Below are 16,785 nucleotides of genomic sequence, written 5' to 3' on the forward strand. Positions count from 1 at the left end.
TGCTGATTGCCCCTGAGCATCATTTCTGATGCCGGCCCATCACAAATGTGCTCCTTGATGATCTTCTCAAAGAGTTTCCCCAGGATTGAGGTAAGACTGACGGGCCTATAGTTACCCGTGTCCTCCCTCTTCCCCTTCATGATGCATTACAGTAGTTTTTACTTGTTGTATGATTCTTAAGGGAGCCTATCCAGTCAGCACAAATTGAGAGCGGCCCCAAACTACTTTAACTTGCATGAAAATCCAAGAGAGAATACCATAAGAATGTCCCTGTCCTGTGGTCAGTGGATGTTGGATACAACAGATTTCTGCTTTCAGCTAGACATAAATGAAGGGAACCTGGTGGGCCATTTCAGCATGAAATACGAGTTCTACACATAAGAAACCTAATAATGGTCCTCTTACACAAGTGAAGATGTAAAAAGCTTGAGTAAATTGGCAATGTCCAGTCAGGTGAAATGTCATTTAACTCAGGTGGTTGGACCCTATCTGCTTTTTATATGCCTTGTAAATCAGCATAACATTATGATTATTACAAAATTTAACCAGTAACTTAAATTACTGAACAAGGACTGTGTGTTACGACTGTTACTCTCTGATCAAATGAGTTGGACTCAGCGGAGTACAGTGTTCTGTTTGGGACACTTAACAAGGCCTGTTCCTGAATCTCTGCATTACAAGAGGAAAGAAAAAGCTTCATTGAAGGGGCATTTAATTTAAAACAGAATAGACGTACTTCTTTGTATGCTAGGGAAGCTGATAAAATAGTGGATTCAAAGGAATGTCCACTGGACTGATCTTCAAATAAAACTTGATATTAACCTTTAAATCCTACTGTCCTGATTCTTAGAACTGGTTGCTAATTTGGAGATCTTTGGAAACGTTATGGGAGAAGGCTCATTATCACAGTCCCCAGTGTACTCATATGTGCTACAGAAAAGAAATTCCACTAAAGATTACAATTGAATTACTATTAGGCAGAAATGAGTGCATTTAACTGTAAAATAAAGAGATACAACTGCTTATGAGAATCCTGTCAACTGTACGTTACTAGTTTGCATGATCTCTTTTTGACATAGAGAGATTGGTAGCTATTTAAAATGTCATTGTAATGTTAATGTCCATTTGGTACAATACAATAATTAAGTGCACTTTGAAGTCCTAACATTGTGTAGTTAAAATAGTGTTCCTGCAGAGATGGCTAAGTGATGTGGCATTAACACAAATGGAATAGGATCAGATAAAAGTCATGAGGATATTCCATAACATTTTAGTTGAAAATTTTCAGTGTAGTTCTTTTTTGTCTATTTTCAAGGGATATTTTTATAAGTAAAAGACATTGAAAAACAATGTTGTTAAAGATGTAGAGATGCAAATGAACTGAGAAAAACAACTGAGCTGTGCCTTTTTCAAAAAGCCAAAGTGAAGATGTGCATGTTTAGAAAGAAGTAGTAATTGATTAGAGACATTTTCACAGGCTGCCAGCCGTTGTTTTATATGACAGCTTGGTTTAGAATACTTTCATTAGGTTCTGTAATTTGTAGACAGCAGCATGGTTTAATACTTAAAAGCCAAGCTCTGAGCCAGGAAGATCCTAGCTGGTTTTAATATGAGCAGAACACTTGAATCTCTATATAACTTTGAGCAAGTTAATTAACCTCTGTTTGTCCACCATATGACAACATAAGAAGTCATGCGTAGGAGAGAGTGACTTAGAATGGTGCTTCCACAGGAAATTGCATACTCCAGACTCTTGACTATTTTTCCTGCCATCTTTATGGGAAAAATCCTGAAGGAAAAAAGTGTAACAACCTATTATGGCTAGGGCAAGATGTGAGCTCTCACAGAGTTCACTTAGATTAACTAAATCAACTTGCCAGGTATACTCCAGGATGTTACTTGTGACTTTGCATTTTAAATGCTGGCCATTTTCCTTGTGCAATGTGAGTGGTGTGCTGTGTCTTTAATGGCGGTAGGGACTGCATGGTTAGCTATGGCATATTCCATGACATGGCCCCTTTGAGCGTCCAGGAAAGGGGTACTTAAGAAAAGAACAACCTAGGAAGGAGGGCAGTGTGCATGCTGCCTCTTCCTTCATTGAAGTAGGAATGCTATCAGTACACAGCTGGGCTCCAGTAAATTGGGGCAGGAGAGACAACTGAAAGGCCCAAGTCAGAGATGTAGGTTTTAGGCTATAGCCAGCCTAAATTATTAAAGCTCCAGAAAGAAGGCCCAGGGCCTCCAAATTCTGTCAGAAAAAGAACTTTTACTATAGGGGAGGGTTGTGCAACCCCTGCATCCAAGAAAAGTAAGCCTGCCTGAATTCATACATGGGACTCCTACTCTTAAGAGAGAATGTCCATATATGTTAGGATATGGACCTGACCTAAAAAAGAGATAGGATTGGACCTGACCGAAAAAAATGTTCAGACGCATGAGCATTTGTAGGGTAACTCTAGATGAAAATGACTAACTGCTTCCCAACCAAAAAATGTTGGTACTTGGTGGGGGGGGACTTAAAAAATAAGCCCCTTCAAAAAGGAATGGCTGTGCCATGACAGGGTGTACAGAGGGGGAGGGCACATGCAGGTGTATATAAAGGAAGGAAGAGTAGTTAAAGCCTTAAGTCAGATTCTGTAGCACATAGTAGGAATCTAAGTGGACTGGGATTCTGTTCAAGTACCCTGAAGTCTACTAATGCATCTACCTCTGTTACACACCATCATCTGATCCTTAAGATTGAGTTGCAATAAAAAAAACAGTAAGGAGGAGAACTCATCTACTTTTGCATTAACAATTTTTCAGGGACTTTAGCAGGATGGGATAGAGTTGCATTTAGTTGCATAAATCCACTTATATACCTACTAAGTGCAATAGAATCTGGCCGTTAATTGCCAAAATAGTAGTTCTGTTATTTTCAGACATCAAACTTTTAGCATGAGCTCATGTTGGTGTATTTACTTGAATCTAAGACAACTTTGAACTTAATTTAATCTCCTTAAATTTTATTCTATACATAGAAAATGATAACTTTTTGATAATTTTCTGCATATAGAATCTGATTAGTGGAAAGCCATTTTAAATGTATTCCTCATGCTGCTGTGTGCTAGGTATAGCAGAGATGGTTGGTGAGGGACCAGATCCCTGCCCCTTGTCCTTCTATGCCTGCCCCTCTGCCATGTGCCTCCCTGCTATCTGCTCCCCTGTACCTTTGTTTGCCCACTATTCGCTGCCTCCCCATCCTCTGATTTCCCACCTGCAGCCTGAACTCACCCCCTTTCACTTGTGCTTGTGCCTGCTCCCCCCTGAAACATGTCTCCCCTACTTCCTGCCCCTATGTGCCTGTGTCTGAACCTGTATCTCTCCCCTCCTCCTTGCCTTCTGCTGCAGCTCTGCTCCTCTGGGGCAGTCAGCAGCACCACAGCCCCAGCCCAGCCCAGCCCAGCCCAGCTTAGCAAGGGACAAACAGCAATAGCTTCTGACTGGGTGGGCCCAGGGCTGGAGGGACTAGAGCTGAAGGTAAGGAGGGAGGAACAGCTGGGGAAGGGAAGTAGAGGGGTGGGGGAGCAGGCACAGACATGGGGTAGGGAGAAGAGAGCAGGCCGCAGGGCCCCCTTACCCTTCCACTCCTCCTGCAGTGTCCCCCATACACTCTTTGGCAGTGAGCCCCCTCCCCACACAAACAAGCCATTCTGGCTTGGAGCAGGCAATGGTTCAGCTCCTGCTTCAGCCCCCAAGCCTGGGGTGAAAGCTGGGGCTGAGTCACTGCCTGCCCCTGGCTGGTACTTGAATCCAGGACAGGGCTCCTCCATTCCTAACTGAGGGGGAAAGCTTTGTTTTAGATTTGACTAAGTACAGTATATAAAACTATATCTAGTGAATAAAGTGTAACATTCAGTCTTACATGCTCACTGTATTTTACAATGGGATGACATACAATAGTTGCTGTTGTTCATCTTAGTAACAGAAAAACTCTTCTAAAATTTCTACTTGTTAATTTAATGTTTTAATTTGCTGTACTGTATTTGGCACTCCTGTTTTGAAAAATCTGGGATACACCTGAGGAACCTCAAACTTACCCAGTTCTAGTTTTAACTTTTTAATACATTTTAAACATATGTTGAACTGAAGAATGGCTTCAGAAAAAAACAATTTGTGAAAACGCATTTGATAATTTTTGTATTTTGATAAAGTTTTCACCAATCAGACAGTCAACAGCTTTTTAAAAGGGCATATTTATTTGTATACTCCCATGCAGTCAGTTGTAATGTCTTATAATTTTAGTCCTTTTATTGTGAAGAAACAAAGTGCACTCACTTTGCAGATGATAGGAAGAAATTTGAAACACTTCTTTGCGAGGTTATAATTTAGAGCATAGTCTGACATGGCCAAGGGAAATGAGCCAAGTTAAAAGCCTTTTCTGTGCTATTGCCTCTGTAACCATCCTAAATGTAATTCGCACTTTATGACAGTCTCAAATCTTCTGGGTAGGCAGTATCTGTAGGAACCTTACGTATGGGGAATATGTCGCTTTATTATAGCACTCTTCAAGCAGGAAGTACAAGAGCTGCATTCTTTTCTCATCCATCACTGTTAAAAGTATGTTAGGCCATTGGCGTTGAATTGCTTCATATTTTTAAATGACTTCATTGTTGTAATACAAAACCCAGGAAATTAAAACGTTAGACTGTGTATATCTTAGGTCTCAGAGGGGGCATCTACATGGAACGGTACTGTGCAGTGGTTATTGTATTTTTGTTTAGTATTTGTATAATCAAGTATTTAATAATTACATAGCAACTAGAGTTACTGTGCAGTAATGCCAGTGAGTGTCTTTTTAAATGATGGCACTGCGCAGTAGCCTAATAATACTGTGCAGTTGCATATTAATACTGTTATTGCTATGATATGCCACAGCGCAGTATTATTCAGCTACTGCGCAGTCAGCTTCTCATGTAGATGCACCCAGAAAAAATGTGATTAGCTTCACAGCAGTTACTGTAGAAAAATGTTAAGACTCAGCTGGTGTCATCACTTGGAGTTTGTTCTCTTTTCTGTTCTCTTCTTACCCATATTTTTTCCCCTCATCTTTTCTTGCCTTCTCCATTTTGTGGCCGCCTCTTAGCAAAATTAAATAAAAATGTTATGATTAGTAACTCTGAAAAACTATTCATAATGACTAACCTAAGCGTTCTTTCCTTATGTAGCTTTACTAAGGCTCCCTTTACACTTTATGCACTGGTTTCAGGACTAGGTTACTGCCAATTATCGGGTTAATTTTTCTCTCGCATACAAGTGGGAACATATTTGTTGTCAAATGTATTTAACTGCATGATGCAATGTCAGTCCCAGTTTGTTGCCTATTTTAACATTTTAACAAACTCTGGCTGTCTGGATATTCATTAGGTGCATAAACTACTTGGGTGTATGGCATCCATACCAACTGCAACTGTCTACTTTGTAACTAAGTTCATGGCTGCTATATCCTCTCTTATTTTAGTTTTTCTGATATGAAGAGATATTTTTATCATGGATTTTCTTTTGCAAAACCTTAATTATTTTACCATTGCGAACTGACAGAAATTGATTTTGTGTGCATGTCATTAATTGGATTTAATTAGAAATCTTGAAAATAAGGGGAACAAGTCAGTTTTGGGGATGCGGATTCCACAGTATTGGCAGCATTTTGTGTTTAGTGAACACTGACTTTTTACCTTACGTTTGAGTACGTGTATAGCTGTTTTTCAGCCCTAAGCCTGCGCACCTAAATGAAATATACACTGTACATAAGTCCAAACAGTTCATGCAAATAAAGTTATTAGGGAGGAAAATTGGAAGACCTGATATTTATTGTAAAAACTGATTTGTCAGTTCATTTTGCCCTCACAGTTTATTTTCTGATGACATATTTTCTGATGGCTTAATGCAATTTAATAATATACTAGAGGCAAAACAGATGCCTGGTTTCTGGACTAAGTTACTGCTAATTAAAGGGCTAATTTTTCTCTCACATACTCACAAGTGTGAACATATTTGTTGTCAAAATGTTGAATAATTCTATAAGCAAAATTGGTCCAGGAAAACTAAATGGATATTTTCCATTCCATGTAGCATTAGTATTTGTTTTTAAGAGTGCCATGGGAGCAGCTATTAGTAAAAGTATTGATTATTAGTCTGCTCTTAATAACAGTCAGCTGCATAATAGTAGAGTAGCATTTGGGGAAGTTAAATTTCAGTTTACTCAAGTTTTAAAGGAGAGTGGAAAAGCTTACCTGAACAGTGTACCTGTGCCAGTGATTTTCACTTTTTATGTCAGAGATCTACTTCTGTTTCTTTGATGTATAATCCTGTCATTCTGTAAGAGTTCACAAAAATATATGGGTCACAGTCTGACACACAATCATTATTTAACTGCAAACATGCATCTGAAGTTGAGAGATTTATGAGCTGGACTCTCCCAGAAAGAAATTGGGTCATTTGGAGATGGTTAGCCTTTTTGTAATTTAGCTGTAAGTGATAACATTTAACAAACAAAAGGCTATGAAGCTGGTTGTGGAACAATAATGCAGCACATCCACTATTGCTTTTCCATCTCAGCAAAGTGACTGGTTAAGATCAGTTGCAACCATGGATAGGGAAGGATAAAAGAGTTATTTGGATGAGAAGTAATACAATACTGTATGCTTAAATATATGCTGAATATTTAATTCTCCATTCTAGGTGATATTGTGGTGCTTGCAGGAAAAAAAATGTTGATATAAAAGGATGATTTATTTATATTTATGGATCCAGTTCTTTTTCAAATGTAGTAGTTTCTTCAGCCAAGTAGGTAAGAAATATGGATTACAAAGCATGCCGGCTAGATTCTGTGCACAAACAACACAGGTAAAGAATGTAATATTTTTAGCTATTTTATATATTTTACCTCTTTCTGGAATTTCATGTGTGCAGCTAATTTGTTACATTTTACCAGAAGTCAAGATAATTTGGGGTTCATATAGCAGTTGCACAAACTTTTGCTGTTCTTTTGGTACCAAAAAACACATTTTTCTCATGGATTTTCTTTTTGCAAAACTTAAATTTTTAGGCTATTGTGAATTGATAAAAAATGATTTTGTGTTTATGTTGTGAAATTAATTGATTTTAATATTTGATTGTGAATTTGTAATAAAAAGTGGGACAGGTTAACCATAATTTGTAAGAGGAAATAAATATGTTACCAGCGGCTGACTCTACAAGATGCTTAATGCCCTTTGGAAAAATGAGCTAATGTGCTAATGCGCAGTAGATTGGTCCAATGGGCATTGGGTATCACAAAAAAGCATTTGCTTGCGCTAATGCACAGTAGACTTAGTCCAATGAGCATTAAGCGTCACAAAAGAGCATGAGAGGGCATGGAATGAAAATTTAAATATCCTGTTGGTATAGGAAGAGTAATTACAGGGATAAAACAGCAGCTCCCTCTATAACCTCAGGGGTAAGCACGAGTATGTGAAATTCTGTCTGTAGCAAACTCTGGGCCGATTATTTTGCAAATATAGGGAAAGCTGAATTTGGAATCTGAGATGGTCCTTTGCAAATGGGTTGGACAGGTTCTTGCTAAAGATGAAAATAAGCAGGAGACTGTGTAAAGAATGTTTCTTTAAAACCTTATGGTTTTTAAGGCCTCCTCCAGATCTCTACATCTAGTTCATGATGGCTGAGCACTTGGGATTGATGCTAAGGGTCTAGCCAGCATTTTGACTACTCAGTCCCAATGGTGTATCAGGACTGTTTTTATATGTTGGATAATAGCTCAGGATAGTCAAGGGAAAACTGAAAACCCAAGCACATACTATTCCTTACCATGAACAATAAAAGCAGGTGAGTGCTGAGTGAGCCATATGAAAAAAATTCAGTGTCTTGACAATTCACATTATGGGTCTTAAAGTGATTTATAGTTTTAGCAAAAGACTGAGGTCAGTGGTCACGCATTTAGAAGAGCCCTTGCTGTTGCCTCATCCTTTGTTCTTTTAAAATATTACAAGATGTGGTTGCTGATTGATACTTTTATGTTTTTGCACAACAGAGTTTTGATTGTCAAACTTAGTAGCTAAAATTAATTTGTAACCAAAAATATGTAGTGGATGAAGTGTTGAAACCTTATTTGTTTTTTAGAACACCTTTTAAACCATATGTTTTCTTTGTGCTTGGTGCTCACACAAATCTATTTGGTTGAAGCAATGTTAAACAAGGATGAGTCAAAATTTCTAGGATATTTGGTTGCTTTTTTACATGGTTGGACATACAGTTTGTTGTAATAGTATTTAAAAATGCAGTCTTTGAAAGAGACTTTTACACACAGTTTATCTTTTTTTTATAAACAAGTCCTTCTGTGAGCCAATTCAAGCTAATTAAAAGTAGTATAGAAATGTTTTGCATTTAAACATGGAGAACACATTTATGTCTTGACAGCACCCTCATTATAATGTTTTTCACATTTTGACACATCCCACTGTGATCTCAGTAGACAGCTTTGGTAACACTTAATTTCGAGGAAACTACTTTATTTTAACAGTTTTTTCATTTAATCTAAAAATATTTGTAACTAATGTCTGTAAGTGTGACTGGCAAAATAAACCATTGGTTTGTTCACCGTTAGTGGGTGGGGCATATATTTACAGAACTCTTATTGGTAAGAAAAGGAGTTACTGTGCCCACATAAATTCCATGTGCCTTTAGAGGTGAGATATTGTATCTTAGGACAAAACAGATTACCCCAAACCTGCCTATCATTTAATTACACCTTCCTATTAAATATTTGGTTTTGGCAATGTTGGAGATAGTTTGCCACTCTGAGTCAGTCCTGTGCATGTGCGAGATCTTCCAGTGGATTTTTCTTTTTTCACTGCTTGGTTGTAGTATCAGCAGCAAAAAACAACATTCTGTAATACAGTGCTGAAGTATTACTTCAGTGCAGAATCTGAGTAAAGGTTGCTTTCCACTAAATTACCCAAACTATTTTCTGAAAAGCCATGTGGCTTTTCCTTGGAAGTCACCCATTGAAACACTGACCACGCTCAACTTGCTTAGCTGACAAAATCTGAACTGAAGTGTCAAAGTACTATCGGATAGCTGTAGGCATACAACAAGCACGCCAGTTTTATAGATGTTCCATTTACAAATGCATTTCAAAGAGTTAAGCACAGGCATGGTTTTCAGTCTAGATTTTGTTAATCAGTCACACAGTGTGACAGTGATCCTAAATACTCTCTCAGATTCTATAAAGCCGTTGGGAAAGAAAGTGCAGATTTGATTGGCTTTCCTATTCTACAAACCTGTCTGTCACCTAATAAGCATATCCAGCATGACCTGGTAAAAAGTTAAGCCTATGAAAATATGCACTGAGCAACTAAAGCAGTACAAAATAAATCAATAGAATAAAATCAAGTTAGCATGAGAGTGAGCTACCACAAGTTAGCTTGAAAAATAAAGTTCCATTTGAAATAAATTTAGTTTTCCGGGGCATATTTTCATTAGTGCCTAATACCTCTACCCTTGGATATTAGGCATTTCATGTCTGAAAAGTTAATAGCTCTTTTGATCAGAAGGTAAAAAAAAACAAACCTTTGTGCAGTTTCAAATGTTTGACTTCCATATGTATAGGCAAGCTTTCTTAATAGACAAGCATATTTATTAATTGCTTAGAGGGATAATGAAAGGATAATGAAGATTCTACAGTGGTGAACACAAGTTTAGAAGTTTAGGTAGATAAATGAGCAGTTCAAATTATTTTGACTTTTTTTCTTCTTTAGTTCCATTTGTATTGGACTGTTTTTAATTATTCCTATTTTTTAATTATAATGAAATCACGTTATTCTTACAGCCATGCAAATGTTTTTTTGACTCATTGTTTTGTTTCCTAACTAAAAATGTTCATGTAGTTGGATACTCACAAATTTATGGTGTATAGTATTTGGCAATGAATTTTAGCTGTCTTTTGACACTAGTTGTTTTACGCTAGGGGAATAGGTTCCATAGAAGTGTTATAAATATATTACACAGTAAGTGCAACAGTCATATTGATGCAAAGCAACATGTTCAAACAAAACATGTTAATGAAATCTTCCATGTGCTTTTATATAGAAATAAATTGTTTCAAAGATTTAGCTTCTATAAGATGTCCCTATTTATTCATATTTGAAATATTTGTATTAAGTTTTCAGTAACATTTTATTTAGAACATAGACTAAAAATAAGCCTCTGTTTGGAGGAATATTGAATAATTAGGTTTGAGAGAGAGGCCCAGATCATCAAAAGCTGTATATGCTTCCAACACCCATCAATCTCTATGGGAATTAAGTGCTTAAATGTCTTCTGTGACATTTTCTAGAGGTTTTTCCATAAGCTCAACCTCTAATAATTTAGTTAGTTTTTGTGGGTTAGAAAACAGAACCAGTGCATCACTCAAGTGCAACATAACTTTTTGTCCAGTATGACTGTATGTAATTATTATAGCTGCATGGTATAGGATTGCCCAAGCCGACACTATGGGTATGTACAGATGTTATATTTAAATCGACTTAAGTAGGGTTAGGTCGATCTGTACAGATGTTCGGGGGAGGTTAGCTAGGACAAAAAATGACCGGCCCAATATAATTTAGTTCACCTGAGGTGGTGAACTAAGTGAGATTGGGAATGGGTTAGTCCAATCTAATCAATGTCTAAACACATTTGGAGTTCAATCCTGGGGCTGGGGAAAGCTCAGGTGCTTGCCCCAGCCTCAGGGCTGCACTTTTCCTTCTCCCTACCTCCCCAGCCTATTTTTTTTTAGCCCCTTGATAGAATCATAGAAAATTAGGGTTTAGAAAGGCCCTCAGGAGGTCATCCATTCCAATCCCTGCTGTCAGGACTGCCCGCACCTACATCATCCCAGCCAAGATTTCGTGTAGCTGGGTCTTAAAAACCTCCAAGGATGGAGACTCCATAACCTTTCTGGGTAACCCATTCCAGTGCTTCATTATCCTCCTGGGGTGCCTATACATGTGCAGGGCAGATATTTCCGAAGGCACTGTAACTTTTGCGCTTTACTTGAAGTGCTTTAGGGTAAAGCACCTTAAAAGTTAATAGATGTTCCATGGCTTGGTGTCAGTTTTGTGCCTTGCTGTAATTCTGTAGAGGACACAGAGATTGCCTTGAGACACGCTGATACTGAGCTCCAAAGCTAGCTACACCTGGTGTTAGCAATTAGTAATTACCACTTTGTAAAGCCCCAGTTAAATACACGTGCAATAAAGGGGATTTAGGTAGGCCGAGATGCACTATCACAGTTAGCCTTGCATTTAAAACACATACGAGATTTAATTAAGGTGACTTCCACCATTTAAAAAAATGTTCTAAAGTTGCCCATGTGTATTAAATGATGGCTTTAGAATGCTTTAAATGGTGAAAATTGTCATGTGCATAGGCACCCCAGTGAGAGTTTTCCTAATATTTCACCAAAATTTCCCTTGCTGCAACTTGAGACCATTTTTCCTTGTTCTGTCATCTGCCACCACTGAGAGGCCTTCCCACTCTCGGAAAGACAACCATTACCCTGTGGACCTACCAACCTTCCCTGATCCTGCCAACCCTACCATGGACCTTCTAGCCCACTCCCCCTACCCTAACTTACTTAGATTGGATACTCTGCATGGTGAATGTCTCCACAAGTGAGACCTGATCTATGATCATGTAGCTTAAAGTACTTGTGTACGTACCATAAGTTTAAAAGCAGCTCTTTTTGCAAGTCAGTCTGCCTTTTCCTTTTCTCTGTTCTTGCATAGCAGTGTACTGAATGTTTCTCATTTGGTCTATCCAAGTTTTCATGGTGATATTAGCCTGAGGCCAGATCATTAGTTGGTTGTCATAAGTTCACTTTGTTTCAAGATATGAAGTCATTTTCCAGTTTTGAGGTAGCAGCTCCTTGACAACAGGGTGGGAAGTAGACTCCATATAGCTGCAAGGCATTTTGCACAAGCACAAGGGGGCTGGCAGGGTGGAGTAAAAATATGAGCTAAATAAGAGAGACCGTGTTTAGCCACACACTTCCAGAAGACTCAGCTGAATTTCTTCCATTGTTGTGCCCTGTTGCATCCTCACAGACATGTTAAGATATTTTAACCTGTTTGCCAGATTAATTACAAATTTATTGTAAACCTTCACAATTCCAGCATTTTATACATTAATTGCATCCAGGATACTCTTTGGTTTCTGGGCCATAGTTCCTGTGGTGCTAGTGCAGTTCTGATGTGTAATGCTGCCTCCCTTTAAATCCAGGAAATGGGCTTTAGCATTCATCACCAACAGGTTTAATTCAAGTTTGGTATGTCTGTATCAGACATCTCTTGCAAATTCAGTATGTATTTTAAGCACTAGAGAGGTCATATGGGGAGGCTGTGAAGGTTGTTGAGTCCATTACATAGTAGATGTGTCTACACATGCATTTGATCCAGGGTCAGTTTACTTGTGAGTAAACTACTCATGAATAAATGCTTCTGGGCAAGCATCTAAACATGCAGGGATGTGGGAGAAGATTTACTGCTAAAGGCAGCAAACTTGTTCTGCTTCCTGGAGCTCTGCAATGGGACCCTGCCACCACCAGGGAGAGCTCTAGACTCCCCATGGGTGCTAGCCTAGGGGCTTGCAGGGAGCACCAGGCCAGAAAACAGCTGGGCTGGGATATTGCACCCTGCCCCTGGGGGCCTGCCTGCTGCCAGTGTGGGGACAATGTTTCCCTGCCCCAGCAGCAGGGAGCTTCTGGCCCTAGCTCCCTGATCAGGGGCAGGGGACTTGGAAAGAGCTGCAGTGGAGGGGTGGGTCCCAGCCCCATGCCCCATCCACTGGTGGGGCAGCTAGCAGTTAATTGCTAGCTGCCCCACCAGCAGATCAGGGTAGGGGGCTGGGATCTACCTGACCACTGCAGCTCTTTCCAAGCCCCATGCCTCAATCACCCAATGAAGGCATGGTGCTGGGACCTTCCCCTGACCAGCACAGTTCCCAGACCTTGCTCTGTAGTCATGGGGCAGAGGCTTAGGAGACTGTTCCCCACTTGGCTCCATGAGTGCAGAGCTGGATGGAGAGCACACTGGGGAATTTGTTCCCTGCTCAGCTCTGTGAGTGTGGAGCACCCCCAGCTTCATGCCTATGAAGCTGAATGGGGAACAAGCTCCCCAACTTGTTCCCTACCCAGCTCCGCAATTACAGAGCTGGGTGGGGAACAGGCTCCCCAGCATGGGCAACTGGCGCCTCCTGAATCAAGGGAGCACTTGCTCCCCACAGCAGCCAGTCAGTTACCAGGAGGGAGGGGGTTCCCCCCCCCACAGCCAATTGCACCAACCCAGAAGTGCCAGCAGCACACCTGAAAGGGCCACGGACGCTCCCGGAAGTGCCAGCGGTGCTTCTCTTGGTGCCCAAACTCCCCGGCCAGCACTCTCAGGTGGGGCACCAGCCTGACTCCCCCTGCCTGTTGCCTAAGCAGGGAACACTGGCTGTCAGGGGGTGTACCAGCACTCTAAGGGGGTGCCCGTGCACCCCCTATGCTTTGCCACTGATTTCCAGCTTGCATCAGCAGGGAGCTCCACGGTCATAGGGCTTTGGCTGGAAGATTCATAGATAGTAAGGCTGGAAGGGACCTCGGAAGATCATTGGGTCCAGCCCCCTGCACCAAGCAGGAAAGACAGTTGGGGTCAGATGACCCCACCAAGGTGACCATCTAGTCTCGTCTTGAAGATTTCCAGGGTAGGAGATTGTACAACCTCTGGAGAGAGATTATTCTACAGTCTGGACACCCTAGATGTGTAGTTTTCCTTAATGTTGAGCCTGAAACTGTCTTCCAGGAATCTGTGACCATTACTCTTAGTTTTTCCAAAGGGTGCCCTGATGAACAGCTGTTCACCAAGCCCTTGATGTATGCCTGTGATGTAGCAGTAAGCTGCTACCAATTCCCCTCTCAGCCTTCTTTTTTTCAGGCTCAAGAGTCCCAGATCCCTCAGCCTTTCCTTGCATTGCTTGCCATGCAAGTCTCTGATCATACGGGTGGCCCTTCTTTGGATTCTCTCAAGCTTTACCATGTCTGTGGTAAAGTATGGTGCCCAGAACTGGATGCAGTACTCCAGCTGCGGTCTCACCAATACTGAATAGAGTTGGAGAATCACTTCTTTGGTTTTGCTAGAGATGCATCAGTCGATGCATGCCAGGGTATTGCTAGCCCTGCTGACTACAGCGCCACACTGCTGGCTCATGTTCATATTGTGATCTGTTATTACCCCCATTCATTCATAATGCTTATCTTAATCCTTATCTTCCAGCACCAGCTCTGGGACTGTGGGACTGGTGCTGGGTCACTGTATGGGTCACACTTTAATTCAGAGAAGAGACCACAGTGGATCATTTTTTAAATCAAAATCAGGACTCTGGAGAACAAAATAACTCCTTAGCTGTTGATAAGTCCTTTTTCTCTGAGGGAATCTTATTGTGGTAGACGTAGAGGAGGCTGAAGTTGAACAGTTCTGAATGGCATAAAGAGCTCAGGCCCTCCTTCATTTAGAATGGTCTACAGCTCTACCTTCTTCTAGAACTAAAATATTGAACACGACTGCCTTTTCAGCAGTATTACAGATAATTGTACTAATGCAGTCTAGAAAAGTTCCAATATCATTAAGGTTTTTTGCTTTTTTTGTTTTTAAGTGCAAAAATTCTTTCTACAGCCTTCCTTAGTCTGCTGGCCACAGAGTCTTACAGTAGTCTTTTGCTTTCCTTATCAATTTTCTATAATTTCTAAATAAATTTGGGCAAGCTTTGAGCTTCAATTTAATTCTCTCCTAAAGCATATATAGAATATATACAGTTATTTTTTGATAGTTATAAGTTGCCCTCAGTATATTCTTTTAATGTGTTGTGTGATCTACAGAGAAAACCTGTTAGGAATGTACTGTTTGTCAGTGATAAGAATTTAAGACGTTATTAAAGAGAATTAATAAAATAATTTCTTAATTATAATATTACCTTATATGAAACTTATGGTATCTCCTGACGTTCAATGGATTGCTGAGAACAGCTGCACGCAGAAGGAAAGGAGCTTGGAAGCGTATTCATTCTTTCTTCTCTTTGACCTTGTCTCCAAACTTGGTTGGAAGTCAGTAGGGTCTGGACTGTGAGCAGCAGGTGAATGACAGTGATACTTTCATGCCATTTCTCTTTCTACCTCCAGCTGTGGACAGTAAATGATATCCAGGGGAACAATGGAATAGCTGTGGTTTTATTTTTTTAATATAATAAATGTACTGCGTCATTGTATGTCCAAATAAGTTGTAGTTTCCATCTAGGAGGGTAGCAGGATACTCAGTTTTCACAAACTTGGGATACCATAGAATTAGTTGTATGAAATTAAGCTTAATATATCATTGAGGAGATAGATCTTAAATAGAAAGTTCAGTAGGTATATATTTTATCTCCCAGTAGGAATATAAGGCAGCCTACTGTACTACAGTTTGAGTCAGTGATTTTTTCAGTAACTGGCATGAACGAAGTAGAATCCACCTTAAGGGTTAAGTACATACAACTATTCTTTTTAGGCTGATTTTTCTTTACTTGAAGAGAACAAAAGATCACCTGGAGCAGCTTTTCAAGAAGAAATAAAAACAATTTTTGTGACAATATTTCCGTTATGTTTTGCATTTCATTATAGTATATTATAGCCTGGAGCATGGTTTTTCCTGTCATTGAAGAAGAAACATTTGAATGGTTAGAAGGAAAATACTGGCACTTATTTAAATAAGTAGATATTGCCAGAAGTAATATGTAAGTATATGTTGCCATAAATGAGAAGCAGGCCTGCTTGTTTTTTTTAAGTAAAGGGAAATATATCATTGTTATTAATTTTAGTCTACCTTCTGGGATATGCATGGCCTCCTCAAATGCCAGCTTAACTTTGAGACATTTTTTTGGGTGGATATTTTTAAAGTGTTATTTACAAACTATTCCCATTACTATTTAAATTAAATCCAAGAAGACATCCAATTCCCTTATATTTTTTTTGCATGTCAAACATCCAAAAAGCCCTCAGAATCACTTACATGTAGTTGAAATATTTGTATTATGCATTGGATGATGAAACTAAGAAGTTTTTAATGCATTATTGCTAATAACATTCCATGTTTGTGGGTACTTTTTCCTGCTCGCTTACCTTAAAGAAAGAGTTACAAGTGTTATCCACAAATAGATATGTGGACACCAAATGCTTTAATTCAGAATATTATGAGTTAGCATTGTACTGTTCGATTGTCCATTGTGTAATCCTGTCAGTATTTCTTGTTTGAAGAGTAGGGTTGGTTGCTAAGTAGCAGAAAATCCAAAAGCGTCTTCAGTGTTATGTGAAATGAGTAGCTTTGTGGGAAAAGTAGAGGTGCACTGATAAATTGGTCCAATATTGGATTGGCACTGATCTAAAGAAAATTGAAATTGGACATTGGCCTATAGTGGCAGATTATTTGGCCGATAAATGCCCATGCGTGTGTGCCACCACAGTGCAGCACACAGGCAGCGAGGAGCCTAGCTCGGCAGCACGGAGAGCTCTGTGCAGCCAGTAAGTCTTTTGTGGTGGAAGGGGAGTGGGGAGAGAAGGGGCATGGTGGGGCAGATCAACACCCCCGCAGTAAGGGAGGGAGCGGGGCTGGGGTAGGCGCTGCCCAGCCAGGGTGGGGTGGGCACAGAATGGAGCCGTGGCTCGTCTGTGGGGGGTGAGGAAGAGAGGGGCTCCTGCTGCTG

The 16,785-nt window shown here is 40.0% G+C and overlaps 1 protein-coding gene across 1 annotated transcript in view; it reads left to right on the forward strand.

The window, feature by feature from the left end:
• IMMP2L (inner mitochondrial membrane peptidase subunit 2) overlaps positions 1–16,785 on the forward strand; it is a 1,062,180-nt gene that overhangs the window by 123,817 nt on the left and 921,578 nt on the right. The gene's annotated exons all lie outside the window — the stretch shown is intronic.

Source organism: Gavialis gangeticus, unplaced genomic scaffold (assembly GCF_001723915.1).
Source record: "Gavialis gangeticus isolate Ggan-Ray unplaced genomic scaffold, GavGan_comp1, whole genome shotgun sequence".
In the NCBI taxonomy this organism is placed as follows: domain Eukaryota; kingdom Metazoa; phylum Chordata; order Crocodylia; family Gavialidae; genus Gavialis; species Gavialis gangeticus.